Below are 18329 nucleotides of genomic sequence, written 5' to 3'. Positions count from 1 at the left end.
AGGGACTTGAAAAAGCTGTAATAAGCGAAATGTCGTACAAATAAAGGCTCCGTCCTCATATGGTGTTTAACTCGTCAGTCAAGATACAAAGACTTTGTTTCGCTACGTAATGAACTATCAATAATTGTATCCCTGTTTTGGTTTGAATCAAGGAAACTGTTTGATCTTTTTTGTTGGTTTTTGTTTTTCTTTTCGGTTTTTAAATAAATTTTTGGGATGGAGACGTTCTGCTTTTTGCGATATACTGTATCTCATGAAACTAGCTGTTCCGTTTCTTCATCCCAATTCGAATTGGATCAAAAACTTTTGTCAATCGAGTCGCAATAACAGTACGAAAAAGTGAACTCCCTCTAACTCCTCTTCTTGTCATACCGCTAATGGGGTCGAAATGTCGTTACACGCACTCCACAGAGACTCCCACCCCCACACTCCCACAACAAAAAAAAAAACAAAAACACCAAAAAAAACACATCCCTTAATAGTCTGTGGACAAGGCAGGTCTCTTATTCAGTGCCCGGCCACTCCTTTTTTTTTTTTTTTTTCGTTTTCGTTTTTGACTTCTGTCGCCAAGGCTCCGGAGACTCGCCTGAAGAGTCCGCCAAATGAAAATGTCTTGGTGGCGTGTGTGTGTGTGTGTGTGTGTGTGTGTGTGTGTGTGTGTGTGTGTGTGTGTGTGTGTGTGTGTGTGTGTGTGTGTGTGTGTGTGTGTGTGTGTGTGTGTGTGTGTGTGTGTGTGTGTGTGTGTGTGTGCGTGTGTGTATGTGTGCGCGTGTGTGCATTTGATTATTTCTAATTTTAATGAATAGGAAATGAGGACCGGAGGCTCGTTATGTTGGCTCTGTGTGTGTGTGTGTGTGTGTGTGTGTGCGTGCGTGCGTGCTGTGTGTGTGTGTGTGTGTGTGTGTGTGTGTGCGTGTGCGTATATATGTCTGTGCGTGTGTATGTGTCTGTGCGTATGTGTCTGTGCGTATGTGTCTGTGTCTGTGCGTATGTGTCTGTGCGTATGTGTCTGTGTCTGTGCGTATGTGTGTGCGTGTGTATGTGTCTGTGCGTATGTGTGTGCGTGCGTGCGTGCGTGTGTGTGTGTGTGTGTGTGTGTGTGTGTGTGTGTGCGTGCGTGCGTGCGTGTGTGTGTGTGCGTATATATGTCTCCGTGTGTATGTGTCTGTGCGTATGTGTCTGTGCGTGTCTGTGCGTGCGTATGTGTCTGTGCGTGTGTCTGTGCGTGTGTATGTGTCTGTGCGTATGTGTCTGTGCGTGTGTATGTGTCTGTGCGTGTGTATATGTCTGTGCATGTGTCTGTGTGTGTGCGTATGTGTCTCGGTCTGTGCGTGTGTGTGTGCGTGTTTGTGTGTACGCGCGCGCGTGTATGTGCGTGTGTGTATGTGTCTATGCGTGTGTGTCTATGTGTGTGTATGTGCGTGTGTGTATGTGTCTGTGCGTATGTGTCTGTGCGTGTGTGTATGTGTCTATGCGTGTGTGTCTATGTGTGTGTATGTGCGTGTGTGTGTGTGCGTGTGTCTGTGTATGCGTGTGTCTGTGTGTGCGTGTGTCTGTGTGTGCGTGTGTCTGTGTGTGCGTGTGTCTGTGTGTGCGTGTGTCTGTGTGTGCGTGTGTCTGTGTGTGCGTGTGTCTGTGTGTGCGTGTGTCTGTGTGTGTGTGTGTCTGTGTGTGTCTGTGTCTGTGTGTCTATATGTGCGTGTGTCTGTGTGTGCGTGTGTGTGTGTGCGTGTGTCTGTGTGTGCGTGTGTCTGTGTGTGCGTGTGTCTGTGTGTGCGTGTGTCTGTGTGTGCGTGTGTCTGTGTGTGCATGTGTCTGTGTGTGCGTGAGTGTAAATACGTATATTTGTGTCCATATTTATATGTGTGTAGATATGTATACATCCGTGTGTATGTATGTTTGTGTACGCATATTTTTGTTTATACTCCAACATGCGTGTACACACCCACACCCACACACACGTGTACACACACGCACACACGTGTACACACACACACACACACATACACACACACACACACACACACATTAAGTCAACAAAGGATCCTTTAGGCTTTGAATAGCCACGTCTACGGTGGTTGAACTTTTCTGGCCTTTGTGAGTCACATACACACGTCATTAGTTGTCCTTTGTAGGGTGCGTCCTTAAACCACAACCTTTGTCCCTCTTCTGTCACTTTCCTTTTTAATCAGGTTGTCGCCAGGTGATTTTATTCAACTCCGTGCCACGTGCCTTCTTTTCGTCTCCGTGCCACGTGCCTTCCTTTTCTTTTGGTCTCCATGGCACGTGCCTTCCGGTTTTTTACTCTTCGTGGCACGTGCCTTCCTTTTCTTTTTCGTCTCCGTGGCACGTGGCACGTTCCTTCCCATTCTTTTGGTCTACGTGGCACGTGGCACCGATCCCTCGTTTGGCACTCCTCGGACCTCAGTTTTGAGGTCGCTGGATGGTTCTGTTCAGGTGAGGGGAGGAAGGAGAGAGGGGCAATAGGAAGAGGAGGAGAGAGAGGGAGGAGGGAGGGAGGAGGGAGAGAGGGCGAGGAGGGAGAGAGGGCGAGGAGGGAGAGAGGGCGAGGAAGGAGAGAGGGCTAGGAGGGAGAGAGGGGGAGGAGGGAGAGAGGGAGTGGAAGGAAAGAGGGAAGGGAGAGGGAAGAATAGGGAGAGAGGGAGGAGGTAGAGAGGGGGGAGAGAGGGAGGAGGTAGAGAGGGGGGAGAGAGGGGGACGAGGGAGAGAGGGGGAAGAGAGAAGAGGAGGAAGGAGAGAGAGGAGGAGGAAGGAGAGAGAGGAGGAGGAAGGAGAAAGAGGAGGAGGAAGGAGAGAGAGGAGGAGGAAGGAGAGAGCGGAAGGAAGGAGAGAGGGGGAAGAGGGACAGAGGGGGACGGAAGGTTGGAGGGGGAGGAGGGATATAGGGGGGGAGGGATGGAGGGGGAGAGGGATGGAGGGGGAGGAGGGATGGAGGGGGAGGAGGGATGGAGGGGGAGGAGGGATGTAGGGGGAGAGGGATGTAGGGGGGGAGGGATGTAGGGGAAGAGGGATGGAGGGGAAGGAGGGATGGAGGGGGAGAGAGACTCTGGACTTGGTAAACCTCAACAGTCTTCTCCTGCAGAGAGAAGTTCCTCAACCCTTCTTGGAATATCAAGAAGACAAATGTAAAAATTGCCACTTAAGTCTCAATAAAACCAAAGAGCGAAATTGCTACAACACCAAATAATCGTAAAAATCAAAACTGCCATGTGGATACCTCAGATGCCGAAGACTAATTTTTTGGCAAAAAAAATTACAAGAAGTATCAAAAGACCGACCGAGTGAGTGCCGGTCAAGTTAGGTCAACTGTGACCCATCGCAGGTCAGACACCCCCCCCCTTGACCTCGACTCTCCATCTTCTCCCGAACTCTGTTCTCGAAGTTCGTCCTTGCTCACGAAGTAAACGGCGTTACTGAAGAGTAGAAACTCGAGACTCTTCCCAGGACATGCGATCTCGCTGCGTGGTCTGCCGTCAATTCAGACACACAATTACACCTTTCTTTTAATCTCTCTCTACATCTCTCCACTCTTTCCCTCTCCTTGTATTTTTCTCCTCCCCTCTCTCTTTCTCTCTCTCTCCCTCTCTACATCCTCTGTCTGTATCTCTCCCTCCTTTTACCTCTTCCTTTCCTTTCACACACACACACACACACACACACACACACACACACACACACACACACACACACACACACACACACACAATACAGACACATGCACACGTACGCATAATAGGTACACACACACACAATACAGACACACATACACGCACAATACAGACACACACAGACACAACCTCAGGTACACGAGGTAAAGAATGCTCCTTCCCACTCCCCTAAGAGACAAAGGCTCTTGTCCATCTCGTTACACATTTCATTTTTGTTCACGTTAAGGAAAAAATCAGTAAAAGAAGTACATAAGGATTTAGATGAAGCATGCAATATCAAAGCCATTCTCCGCAAGATCCCCAAACAATCATTTATACTTAAGGAATTAACGAGAATTGGTATTTGCTACTTACAAGGGACCCTGAGGGCAGTAGTTCTGGAAAAAGAGAGAGAGAGAGAGAGAGAGAGAGAGAGAGAGAGAGAGAGAGAGAGAGAGAGAGAGAGAGAGAGTGTGAGAGAGAGAGAGAGAGAGAGAGAGAGAGAGAGAGAGAGAGAGAGAGAGAGAGAGAGAGAGAGAGAAGAGAGAGAGAGAGAGGAGAGAGAGAGAGAGAGAGAGAGAGAGAGAGAGAGAGATGGGGTGGTGAGTTCCAGTGTCTGGATGCGAGTAGCCAGAGGCTGGGGGTTCGAATCCCCAAGAGTCTGAGAGTGACGTCACAACACCCCCACCCCCCAACCCCAAAGCCCCAAGAAGGGCTTCCTCGCTGAGTAGACGAGAGCTAAAATTGTTGAAAACAAATCGGGGCTTTTTCCAGAACAGCTGGAGAGGAGCGGGGCCATCGCTCAGTATTTTGGTGATGTCTTCATTCTCGAGCAGGAAGAAACGTTCACTCTCACAAGAGTTTCAAGAATCTATCAATCAACTAAATGGAATTAATCGACCAGGCTACGGTATTCTGCTGGAAGACAACTCTTTACTACACCCAAAAGTTATGTCAGGTCAGGTAAGGTCAGGTCTGGACTGCTCAGTTCAGGTCTGGTTAAGTCAGATCAGGTCTGGTTAAGTCACACCAGGTCTCGTTAGGTAAGCTCAGGTCAAGTTACGTTACCTCAGGTCAAGTCAGGTTAGCTCAGATCAAGTTAGGCTAGCTCAGGTCAGTTTAGGTCAGCTCAGATCAAGTTAGGCTAGCTCAGGTCAGGTTGGTTCAGCTCAGGTCAGGTTGGTTCAGCTCAGGTCAATTTAGTTCAGCTCAGGTCAGGTTGGTTCAGCTCAGGTCAATTTAGTTCAGCTCGGGTCAAGTTAGCTCAGCTTAGCTCAAGTCAGGATAATTTGGCTACTCTCAAGCACAAGAAAAGATGCGCAATGGATAAGGGATAACAATTCAAGAATCGTGGAGGGAGGGTGGGAGTGGGTGGGGGAGGTTAGGTGGGGGTGGGAGGGTTATAGGCCACCGGGGGGAGGGGGGGAGACTAACGGAGACGAATTGCCCCGGGCCGGCATCGGCTCGCGACTTCCCCCCAGGGAGCGCCGGCCACGGGGTAACACATGTCCTCGAGGACATCGAGACTATTCCAAGTGTAATATGGCGGAGACGCGCCTGGGGGCGGGCGAAGACGAGGAAGAGGACTGGAGGAAGAGGAGGAGGAGAAGGGGATGAGGAGGGATAAGGAGCAGAAAGGGAAAGGAGGAAAGGAAGCAGGAAGGGGAGGAGGAAGGGGAAGGAGAGGAGGAAGGGGAAGGAGAGGAGGAAAGGGGGATAAGAAAAGGGGGAGGAAAGGGGGAGATGGAAAGGGAGGAGAAAGGGGGGAGGAGGAAGGAGAGAAGGGAAGGAAGAGAAGGGGAGGAAGAGAAGGGAAGAAGAGAAGGGGAGGGGAGGAGGAGGAAGAGGGAGAGGGGAGAAGGGGGAGAAGGGGAGGAAGAGAAGGAGGTGGAGAAGGGGAGGAGGGGAGAAGGGGAAGAGGATGACGGGGAGAAGGGTAGAAGGGGAAGAGGATGAGGGGGGGAAGGGAAGATGAGGAGGGGAGGGGAGCAGGGAGGGGAGGGGAGCAGGGAGGGGAGGGGAGTAGGGAGGGAAGGGGAGCAAGGAGGGAAGGGGGAGGGGAGGGGGAGGAGGGGGAGGAGAGAAGAGTGAGGAGGAAGAGGAGGGGGAGGAAGAGGACGAGGGAGGAAGAGGGGAAGGGGGGAGGTGGAGGAGGGGAGAAAGAGGAAGGGGAGGAAGGGGAGGATGGGGAGGAGGAAGAGGGGAAGAGGGAGGTGGAGGTAGGGGGAGATGGAAGAGGGGGAGAAAGAGGAAGGGGAGGATAGGGAGGAGGAAGAGGGGAGTAGGAGGAGGGGAGTAGGAGGAGGGGAGTAGGAGGAGGGGAGGGAGAGGAGGGGGAGAAAGAGGAAGGGGAGGATGGGGAGGAGGAGGAGGAGGAGGAGGAGGGGGAGGAGGAGGGGGAGGAGGAGGGGGAGGGGTAGGAGGGGGAGGAAGAGGAGTCTGGTGAAACGCCCGAGGCGAAGAGACTGAGGGACGGGAATGTAGGGGGAAGTGGCCAAGAAATAATATACAAGAGAAGAAACAGTAATAGGCCCTTTGTTTTGTCATCAAAAGCAAATACTGTAAATTCCTTTCAAGGATACTTGACAATTTTGGTAAACGCTGAAATGGAAATAGCTATGGAGAGCGAGTATTAACTTTCGACCGCGTGTCAGCAAAAAAAATAAAAATAAAAAAAAAAAAAATAAAAAAAAAAATAATAATAATAATAATAATAATAATATTAATAATAATAATAATAAAAATCGAAAAGGCCTTTGACTGTCGACAAACGGTAGAGCTACAAACCGCCCAGAGATCCAAATCGAAAATTAGGGTCTTTACATTCATTCTTGAAGAAAATTTCCGAAGACTCCGATGGGAAAAGAAAAAACTATCAAAAATGATGAATATTTATGGTTTTTTTTTTCAACCTACAGATGGAACTCTTCATATTTCAGTAACTACAAAGGCTGTGCAAGATATGCTCAGAGACTTTCAGCCACAGGTCAATGATGAACGAGATTAAAATAACACTTGAGGTTAATTCCAAAGTAACATTAACTACCGTCTTCAGGTCTCCTCCCCTCCTCCCCGACTGAAAATTCACCCACAGATGCTAAGTACTTCTCCTCTCATACATCTCATCGCGAACGAATGTGGGTCTGGGTTTATGTCAACGGCTGCTGAAGGAGGTTGAGGAGCAGGTTGAGAAGGTTGAGGAGGAGGAGAAGGTTGAGGAGGAGGAGAAGGTTGAGGAGGAGAAGGTTGAGGAGGAGGAGAAGGTTGAGGAGGAGAAGGTTGAGGAGGAGGAGGAGAAGGTTGAGGAGGAGAAGGTTGAGGAGGAGAAGGTTGAGGAGGAGGAGGAGAAGGTTGAGGAGGAGGAGGAGGAGAAGGTTGAGGAGGAGGAGGAGGAGAAGGTTGAGGAGGAGGAGGAGGAGAAGGTTGAGGAGGAGGAGAAGGTTGAGGAGGAGGAGAAGGTTGAGGAGGAGGAGAAGGTTGAGGAGGAGAAGGTTGAGGAGGAGAAGGTTGAGGAGGAGGAGGTTGAGGAGAAAAAATTCTAGAGGTCATCAGGGTTGTCACAGTCATATCCGAGCTCTGACTGAATCCATCAAAACAACGGTTGGGTCTAAAGTTGACGCAATTTCGTTCGCTTGTGCACAGCTCCCAGCAGCATCCTATGTCACCGATTTCCAAGAAAAATACTTACTACACTGATGCATTATAATTTACAAAACCAACATTTCAATCTCTAACACTATATTGTAGGTACATGCGATCCGCGCACGGCACCACTATCGCGGATATACTGCTGACAGCCATCTTTTTCGGCCCGTTGGAATACTACGTAAAGAAGGTTGAGGAGGTTGAGGAGAAGGTTGAGGTGGAAGAGGTTGAGGAGGAGAAGGTTGAGGAGGAGGAGAAGGTTGAGGAGGAGAAGGTTGAGGAGGAGGAGAAGGTTGAGGAGGAGGAGAAGGTTGAGGAGGAGGAGAAGGTTGAGGAGGAGAAGGTTGAGGAGGAGAAGGTTGAGGAGGAGGAGAAGGTTGAGGAGGAGGAGGAGAAGGTTAAGGTGGAGGAGGAGAAGGTTAAGGTGGAGGAGGAGAAGGTTAAGGTGGAGGAGGAGAAGGTTAAGGTGGAGGAGAAGTGGTAGCAGGTAGCAGCATCAGGAGAAGGTAGAAGCAGCAGCGGCAAGAGCGACTACTACTACTACTACATTGCAAATCAGAAATGGCCCACATTCCTCCCCACAACACGTTCCTTCCCAGAGATACATATGGGGGGTTCCGAGGAGCGTTGCCAGCTACTGTGAGGCTGTGGGAATTAAGTCTGTGAACCTTGAGGCCAATTACTATCAATATTAATGTCTTTCGATCAGGCCAGCGCACTTGTAGTACAGCAGTCATATATTCACGTCGTAGATTTCCAAGGTCGTAAATATACGATCGTCGTAACCACGTGGCACTTTGACCGAAAATGTCATAAATTTGATGAACTGCATTTTCATCTTCATATACGTGCTTATTCATGTTCATTCATTTATCTATTTACATATTCAACTAATTATTATTTTTTTCTGGAAACAGGGACTGGAAGACTGGAATGGAGAACAGGTCATCGCTGGCGATGGAAAGGTGGCGTTGGTGGCGGCGTTGGCGGCCGTGAGTGGCTGTGAGTGGCTGGGAGGAAGATGAGCAACCATTTGTCTCCATTATACGTGGACATTAATTACGAAGCATGTAATGAACCCGTGGCGCGTGTTTGTGCCAGAACGATATTTTTTTCACAACTTGTTTGTAAAGCGTGTGGGTGTTTGTGTGTACACAAACATCCACGCGCGTGCACGAACACACGCACACACACACACAAGAAATACAAGGGGACACAAGAAGAAACTTAAGAAGGACAGTTACAGAAGAGATCTGAAAAACATTAGCTTTCCACACAGATTGATAGATACATGGAATAAATCGAAAAAGAAAACAGTGAGTGCTAAAATTATACATGACTTTAAGAAGAATTGGATGCGGAAAGATACAACTGCGGGTCTCTACGAGCATAGCTCTTCTCCCGCAAAATACAACTAGGTAAATACACAGAGTGAGGTCTCTCTGAATCACGTTTTGAGGCGTTGCAGACCTCTCCGCCTCATCTCCTGCCCAAGAAGAGACTGGACGGCAAAAGCCCAAATCGGCATTCGGAAGGGAAACTTCAACTGTTACTTCATCACCTCCCTATGAGGTCCTGGGGTTCGATTCCCATCTGCAAGTGCACGCCAAGAGTGAAACAGTGACTGAGACTGACCGTACATTCATTATTATTTTCCTTTTCCCATCAAAAGCAAGTTCATTTTTTCCACTTAACTCCAAAAATTCCTCCTGCGATATGCATCCAAGGAGAAACCAGAACTAGGGAACTAAAATCAAGAACTAGGTACAAGAAAGTCAAAGCCTGACCAACTCGGACAGACGCCTTAATCCTTATACATTCAACACTGGCGTGACAGTAATCACCATTCCACCACAGAATAAGCAATGGAATGAATAGTAACGCGATCAAAAGAAACACGAAAATGTTGAACTATGAAAACCACAAACTATTCAAAGTTCAATACATCCCACACCTACTGGCCTCAAGTTTCAGACTTAATTCCCACAGCCTCACAGTAGCTGGCAACGCTCCTCGGAACCTCCCACATATATATATATATATGTGTGTGTGTGTGTGTGTGTGTGTGTGTGTGTGTGTGTGTGTGTGTGTGTGTGTGTGTGTGTGTGTGTGTGTGTGTGTGTGTGTGTGTGTGTGTGTGTGTGTGTGTGTGTGTGTGTGTGTGTGTGTGTGTGTGCGTGTGTGTGTGTGCGCGCGCGTATCTGGGAAGAAACGTGTTGTATTAGTGTGGGGAGGAATGTGGGCCATTTATGATTTGCAATGTAGTAAGCTCCTGCCGCTACTACTACCTGCTGCTGTTTCTACCTCCTGCTGGTGCTGCTCCCTGTTACCTGCTACCTGCTACCACTCCTCCTCCAGTAACCTTCAATTAACCACAACTTCCAACCTACGTAACTGTAGGTTACCTGAGACTCGACCTAAAGATGCGATCCATTTCCACACCGATGCTTAAACTACCTACGCTCTGGATACACCAGACAAAAATACTTGACAGAGTCTCAGCCTCGAAGGCATATGTGTGCACTGCTCAGCCACCGCACATGGCACCCCATGCTCAAGCCCAGCATCATTCTCAAACTGCATAGGATATTAAATTGAAAAAAGAGTCCTCTGATTAGGAATGTAACAGTTTCAGAGAAGAATGATGACAAGTACGATACAGGATGACCCGACCTGGAGTCACTCAAGAAACAATACAAACCGTCCGACAACCCTTTCCCCCTACACACACACACACACTGGACTGGGACACACACGATAGTGCTCGCAGTACACCAGTTCGAGACCTGCCCAGGGCCGAAATTATTTCGGTATCGCTGTGCCTCGGGTCGTTACTCTGACTCTCGTGGGCGGGGAGTTGGGTGTGTGTGTGTGTGTGTGAAAGGTTATAGCACACACACACACATAGATCGGTCATACGGGCTCTGAGCTCTCTTCCGGGAGGGAAATAGCTGTCGATCACGAGTCCAACACGTAATCCAGACCAAGGTGAATACACACCATCAATAGTTCCACTCGAACAACCACACCAAGCGAGACCATCCACGGATACAAGAACTTCTTACACAAACCCTTACACTTCCCGCCCTACGGTATCCGCCAACGCTCCCTCCGCCTCTCATGGTTCCTTCAACATCACAATTCTTTGTGCTGTTCTTCTCCTTAATGTAGGAAATGAGTGCGTCTTTAAACACTTGCAGTTGTAACTACAACCTAACCTATCTGCGGCAATAACAACTAACCTCACGTGGCCTAACTTGACCTGGATCAACCTTGCCTAACTTAACCGAAACTAAGCTTATTAACCTTGCCTTGCCTTATCTATCTCAACCCAATCCTAACTAGCTTCACCTGAACAACAGTAACCTAACTTGAATTGAGTGAACTTTATCATCTCCGTCACACACACACACACACACACACACACACACACACACACACACACACAACTCGTGGGGCAGTTGGTAGAGTTCCCGGCTGCCACTACGGTGGTCCGGGTTCGAATCTCGCCCAGGGCTGAAATAATTTCAGTATCGCTGCGCTGCGGGTTGTTACTCCAACTCTCGTGGGCGGGAAGTTGTGTGTGTGTGTGTGTGTGTGTGTGTGTGTGTGTGTGTGTGTGTGTGTGTGTGCGTGTGCGTGTAAGGTCACAGCATTACCCATAGATCGGTCATATACTAGCTCTGAGCTCTCTTCCGGGAGGGAAATAGCTGTCGATCACGAGTCCAACACGTGATCCAAAGACCACTGTGAATTTCACACACACACACACACACACACACACACACACACACACACACACACACACACACACACACACACACACACACACACAAACGCACGCACACTGAAAAAATAAAATCTGGGCTAATTACTCGGGCGCCGATGTTATAAGCCCAATTAAACGTTCCGGTGAACGTTTGAACGGGGAATATTTGATTAGCCTTTCCACAGCGTGAGCGACCCACTTCGGCTTGGTCAGCTTCACCCCGGAAACGTGTTGCTGCCGAGTGGCGAATTGGTTTCCGCCGATTTCCAAAACACGACGAGGTGGTTCCGCGCTCGATTCCCAACAAGGTACAGGCGATCATTCCCTTCAATACGGCGACGCTTTTGCCCACTCCCATTTGAATAAAATCGCCTGGCGACAGTCACAAAAAAATCGCAAAATAAGATGACCGTAATCAAGACGAGTAGAGACATTCTTAACAGTTAATTGACGCTCCCTCAACTGAATAAAATCGTCTGACGACAGCCAAAACACTCCCGAAGGGCATAACAGAACTAAAGAGATTATACATGGTGTTCCAAAATTCTGGATCTGAAGGTAAAAATCTATCTATATATCTATACCCCACTGGTGGGCTGTTGCCTGTATTGTATATTAATGTATATATCTCTGTACATCTTTTATACAATAAACCTTTATTAAATTAAATCTATCTATATACACCAAGGGCTTTTCCCCCTTATAAGGGGGGTAGCCAAGTTCAAAGGCACGCACATCCACTCCCACCCATTCCACCCTTGTTTCCACCTCGCATCGACTCCTCGTGGTCAAAAATACATACATACATACATATACCAAAGGGTTTTCCCCCTTACACGGGAGGTAGCCAGAATACATTTAGCAACATTACTGCATTAAACGCTTACGTGTCTTGCGTATACGAAAAAGTTATATTCGATATTCTGTTGTTAATTTTGAGCATCTCTTGGGTCCGAGATGAAAGAACGACCTAATTTCATTTTTATAGAAGAAATATTTATAGGTCCAGACACTTTGGACACCCTGAAAGACCTAATTTCGTGTATAGAAGAAATATTTATAGGTCCAGACACTTTGGGACACACTGAACGACCTAATTTCATATATAGAAGAAATACTTGTAGGTCCAGATACTTTGGGACACCCTGAACGACCTAATTTCATATATAAAAGAAATTCTTATACGTCTAGACACTTTGAGACACCCTGAAAGACCAAATTTTATGTATAGAAGAAATACTTATAGGTCCAGACACTGAGACACCCTGAACGACCTAATTTCAAATGAAAAGAAATGCTTATAGGTCCAGACACTTTGGGACACCCTGAACGATCTTATTTCATATGAAAAGAAATAATTATACGTCCAGACACTTTGGTGCACCCTGCACGACCTAATTTCAAATGAAAAGAAATGCTTGTACGTCCAGGCGTTTTGTGGCACCCTGAACTATCTAATTTCGTGTTGAAAAGAAGAAATACAAGTAGATCCAGACACTTTGGGGCACCCTGAACGGCCTAATTTCGTATATAAAAGAACTACTTATAGGTCAAGACACTTCGGGACACCCTAAAAGACCTAATTTCGTGTAAAAAGAAATACTTCTACAGTAGGCCTAGACTTTTTGGGGCACCCTGTGCTTCTTTCAACAAGAGTTAACTGGGACTCGACGAGTTTAGCCGTTAACAAGCGTGACGTCACAGGAGGCGCTGACCGACGACTTATGCAGCCACCTTGGCCCTACGTGCTATGACTGCCGGGAACTGTTTGAGTCGAAGTCTACGTCGTAGGATCAGATTCAACCACTCACAGCGTGTACAGAAGGTCATGCATGATAAAAAAAATCATGTGATATGTGTTAACTAAGTCTAAAAAACAAGTAACCGTACAAAAATAAACAAATAAATAAGCAAAGAAATTATAGATTAAAACAATACAAAAAATGCAAATAATGAGAATTATCAAATAAAAATATTTATTAAAAGACTTACAAATATTTTACATTTTATATAACGTATTCAGGTTCAGTGCTGAAATCCCCTTCCCCTCATCAAAATGTCAACCTGAAGCAAAATTGCTTTAAAGACTATATATATATATTAGTTCTCCCCCTAACATTTCAAATATCAAACGTCATATTTTCCCCCTGAAATGCACCTAGGAGCAATCAAATATAAATTGTATGCGCGCGCGTGTGCGTGTATATATATATATATGTGTGTGTGTGTGTGTGTGTGTGTGTGTGTGTGTGTGTGTGTGTGTGTGTGTGTGTGTGTGTGTGTGTGTACTTCATATTGCCCCAAATTTACCTCTATCTCTAATAACGAAAAGTCTATCAACCGATAAAAACAAACAAACAAACAAACAAACCAAGTAAGACCTACGTCATCACCAGGATCCCCGGTTACCAAGCAACACACGTGTGCGAGGCTAGACAATGACGTCATCAGCAAACCCTTCGACATGCGGGTTCCCTAGTGACCCCACATTATTTACTACACGCATACCAACCCTTCCCACGTGTTCGCCCCTTATCAGCAGAGCCCTGAAGGCAAGCACTGCCTGTTCCCCAAGGGGGGGCAAAGTTGTTTACAGCAAGCGTACCAACCCTTCCGTGTTGGTCCTTATCAGCATCGTCCTGATGAAGCTCCCCCAGGCCTCGGGAGCATCTCCGAGCTAGACACAGATAGCCTCTTTATGATCTGGGCATGAACTCGTATCAAGATGAATAAAATCGCCAGCTGACGACGCGCGAATGGTAATGGTACCCCTCGCGGATTCCTTTGCTTCCAATTGGATACAGAATATTAAAAATATATCCCTGTTTGCGGCCTTGCTGTGGATGTGCTGTGTCCTCCTGCACTGCTTCTAACCCAGGGCAATGGATAAGATGCAGGGATGACCCGTCATCCAGGAGGTGCCAAGATAAGAGGGAGGGAAGAGGGTCGAGGGGAGTGGAGTATGTAGGGGATGGAATGGGTGGGAGTGGTTTCTATGCCTTGTCTTTTGGCTACCTCCCGTGTAAGGGGGAAAAAAGCCTTTGGTATATGTATGTATCCTTGGTTGCACCTTTTTCCTCTTATGATTTTGCCCACCGTCAGTGGACAAATGCCCCCCTCACTTTATTCCTTCCCCTTTCGCGACTCTTCATCAGCGGGGAACAAATGTCCTGCATGCGGACAATTGCTCCCTCTGCTCCTTAACCTTTCCTAAGGTTCCAATGACAATTCCCCCGTTTCCCCGTTCCTCCTGATCTTCCTATTCATTATCAGATATGTGTACCTCGGCTATCTACTTGATATTGCTATAACTTGCGAAATGTCATACTAATAAAGGCCTCACATTCTTTCTTTCGACATTATAAATAGTATCTTCGCTGTACTCAGGGGCGAGAAGGTAGACGAACAGCGGTTCGAATCCCGCTCAGAGTCAACGCGTAACGGCAGTAAGGTCATAATACAATAAACAAATCACCCAAAGCTACGGCAATAGCTACCGTACCTAACCACCTCGCACAGCGGATAACGACTGAACAGTTAAAAGTTCGTTACAATGTCGAAATTAATAATCACTATCATACAGAATGCTGCCGTATTGGGGAGAGAGAGAGAGAGAGAGAGAGAGAGAGAGAGAGAGAGAGAGAGAGAGAGAGAGAGAGAGAGAGAGAGAGAGAGACCCCATTGCAGTACATGGGACAGACTCGGAGAAATTCAAACGTTGACCTTTTGGTTATTAATTTATCTTTACTCATTTTTATCTACTCATTTATCTATTATGGTTTATCTATTTATTTCTGCTTATTTTTATTTTTTATTTATTCTTATTTATGTTTATTTTCATTAATAAATTAATTTTCATTAATAAATTAATTTTCATTAATAAATTTCTATTCATTAATACATTGATTCATGCTCATCTCCTCCATTCTCCTAAGTTCAAAGACACAACGTCCACACCAGGAGTCGCTCAGCTCCAACAAACATCCCCACCTTTGGCCTCTGTTCTCGCGTAAGGGGGGGAGGGGGGCGTCAGGATCAGTGGGCGACACCCGTTGGGAATCGAACTCGGGCCCCGCCGCGCGAGTGTAATCAACCCGCCACTTGGAAAACATGGCGGTAGATTCACTTGTGGGTCATTACTGTCCATCACGGCCGGCGGGGTCTTCGTCGTCGGCAGCTTCGAGTTCGAGACCAACTGGGCTTCTTCAGTTCGACCGACCGCCTTGGGTCCCGGAGGAGGAGGAGGAGGAGGAGGAGGAGGAGGAGGAGGAGGAGGAGGAGGAGGAGGAGGAGGAGGAGGAGGAGGAGGAGGGAGAGGAGGAGGAGGAGGAGGGGGAGGAGGGGGAGGAGGGGGAGGAGGAGGAGGAGGAGGAGGTCTCCTCCGAGGCCCCCCGGCATCCGGCAGCTGGTCCTCTTCCTTCTCGTGCCAGAGATGCCGATTCCAGAGCCGCCACGCGTATCCGGCCAGATGCAGCAGCTACTCCTAGTCCTCCTCATTCTTCACATTCTCCTCTTCCTCATCCTTCACCTTCTCTCCTTCATCCTTATCCTCTTCTTCCTCCTCCTCAACCTTCCCCTTCTCCTCCTCTCCCTCATCCTCTTCTTCCTCCTCCTCAACTTTCCCCTTCTCCTCCTCCTCCTCCTCTTCTTCCTCCTCCTCAACCTTCCCCTTCTCCTCTCCCTCATCCTCTTCTTCCTCATCCTTCTCGTCTTCCCCTTCTTCCTTTCAGTAAGGACCAATAGGTCTGTTGCTTTTCGCTTGTCCATGAAACCACATAACTCCTCCTATCTCTTCTCCTCTTCCTCTCTCTTCTCATCTTCCTCCTCCTCCTCTCTCTCATCTTCCTCCTCCTCCTCTCTCTCATCTTCCTCCCCCTCCTCTCTCTTATCTTCCTCTTCCTCCTCCTCTTCTTCCTCCTGCTACCGATCTGGCTTGTCTCACCACAGATCGACCGCCCCGCCTCCTTGGGCTACCAGATCCGGCCGGCGTGACTCACTGCTCTTCTATTTGGTTCCGGGTTGTTCGCTCGGTTTTTGTCCGGGCGGCTGGTGTCCCCCCCCCCCCTCCAGGCACACACCCTCCCGGAAGCGTCTGCCCCCCGGACAGAGGTACTGTTGAACCCGGAGGTATGGACTTCTTCCACCAGGGGGGAGGAGGGGAGCAAGCCGTCCCCCGTGGGGTGTTGAAATCGTATCTAAAGAAACGCTTTGTGATCACAGAACGCTTATTATCACGACGTTTCGTTCTTGTTGCAGCTTCATCAGGTACAAAGTGGTAATGCAACTAACCTAATAATAAATAGAAAGATCCAGTGGAACGGGAAGAAGTCATTCGAGCCTAGTGACAGCAACTGTTAACTACATCCGACCTAGTAATGGACCAAAAGGTCTCCTGTCGGCAGCCTCTTCCGTTGTAATCCCTTTGTAATGTATGACACGGTCGGGGGTTAAGCGCCTTCTGTCACACTTACACGCCTCAAGTGAGTTCGTTTGAGGTAGAAACGACTTAGCTTACAATATTTTATTTTTTCGAATCTAACCATGCACTAAGAAGCCGAGTGACGAACGAGGAGAAGTTAAACCTAAAATACGAATGTTAGACACATTGTTGGATTGTAGACTTGGTGAAGTCTGGAATACCGTAAGCGAAGTCGTCTTCCAGTTTTTCAAATTCACAACATTTGACGAAAAGCGTGACAGTGTGACTGGGGCTTTCCCCGACACAATGACCTATGGCCATTTTAAACACAAGAGTAGATTGGGTATTAATTACATTGGTCAAAATCTATTTCGTCATGAACTTTAAAGATTTTTTTCCATTTTGTCTTGCTATGCCTGCATGTCTGTTACCTGTATGTCTGTAATGCCTGTAACGTCTATGTGCATTTCACTTGCACGGGGGGGGGGTGTATGGAAGAGACAAGAACGACTTCCCTAGTTCTCTTCTTGCTGTCGGCAGGTGATTTTATTCAACATCTTTGCGAGGCCTGAACTGAGACGTGAGGGGTGATTCTGTGGTTTAAGCCACGAAGGGTGATCCAGGCAAGGTCATCATATTAAGACAACAGGGCAGGACCCGTAGTAATGGGTTTAAATTGGAAAATCTTAAGTTTAGGAAGGAAAAAGGCAAGATCTGGTTTACCAATTGAGTGGTTAGCGAATGGAATAGACCTAGTAACCGTGATGTAGTTAGTGAGCGCTGAAACTATTGGTTGCTTTCAGAAGATGAGATAACATTATGGATAGGGACAACAAGTGGTAAGGACATGGAATTGCCTAGTGTAGGCCTTAGGGTCTCTTTCAGCTTACACCATTCTCATGTTCTTATGATTCATCTATTCACCTACTTGATTATTATTCACTGCTTCTAATTCATTGTTAAGCGTTTATTACAGATTGTTGAATCGTTTCCTATTATCTACATGTCATTAATTATGATTGACTTGTTTCTTCAAGTATATTTTGACTGTCACCCCCTTTGTAAGGTCTTTAGTGTGTGTGTGTGTGTGTGTGTGTGTGTGTGTGTGTGTGTGTGTGTGTGTATGTATATATGTGTGTGTATGCATAAAGTGTATGTGTATATATATATATATATATATATATATATGTGTGTGTGTGTGTGTGTGTGTGTGTGTGTGTGTGTGTGTGTATGCATAAAGTGTATGTACGTATGTATGTATGTATGTGTGTGTGTGTGTGTGTGTATGCATATATGTATGTACGTATGTATGTGTGTGTGTGTGTGTGTGTGTGTGTGTGTGTGTGTGTGTGTGTGTGTGTGTGTGTGTGTGTGTGTGTGTGTGTGAGCGCGTGCGCGCGCGTGTATGCGCGCACGAACTACAGTATCATCTATCGACTTGTTTTCAATTTGTTTATTCAGAACACATTTGCTTGTTTTACGTGGGGACCTAACACCCCTAAGAACCAGGATGGGGGCAAAGAGAAGAAGGACACTGTTACTTAGTCCCCCCTCTCTCTCCTCCCATTACAAATCTTGGTTAGACTCCACAAATAGGTTCTTCATAAGACCCGCGCCACCCAAAATAGAGTAAATAAATAAATAAACAAATACAATAGAATAAAATTTATCAACAATTCTTCGGGAGTCCCCCCCCCCCCACCCCGAGCCTGATCAAACCCAAATCCTTCGTAGGAGCCTCTAGGGCGGCACATTCCTATTCCAAGACTTCAAGACTTTACAAAGGATTACAAAGGCGGAGCGTCCCGACAGGAGACCTTTTGGTCCA

Source organism: Oratosquilla oratoria, chromosome 18 (genome assembly GCF_046742065.1).
Source record: "Oratosquilla oratoria isolate Oo_2021 chromosome 18, ASM4674206v1, whole genome shotgun sequence".
In the NCBI taxonomy this organism is placed as follows: Eukaryota; Metazoa; Arthropoda; class Malacostraca; order Stomatopoda; family Squillidae; genus Oratosquilla; species Oratosquilla oratoria.
This window is presented reverse-complemented; position numbering follows the sequence as displayed.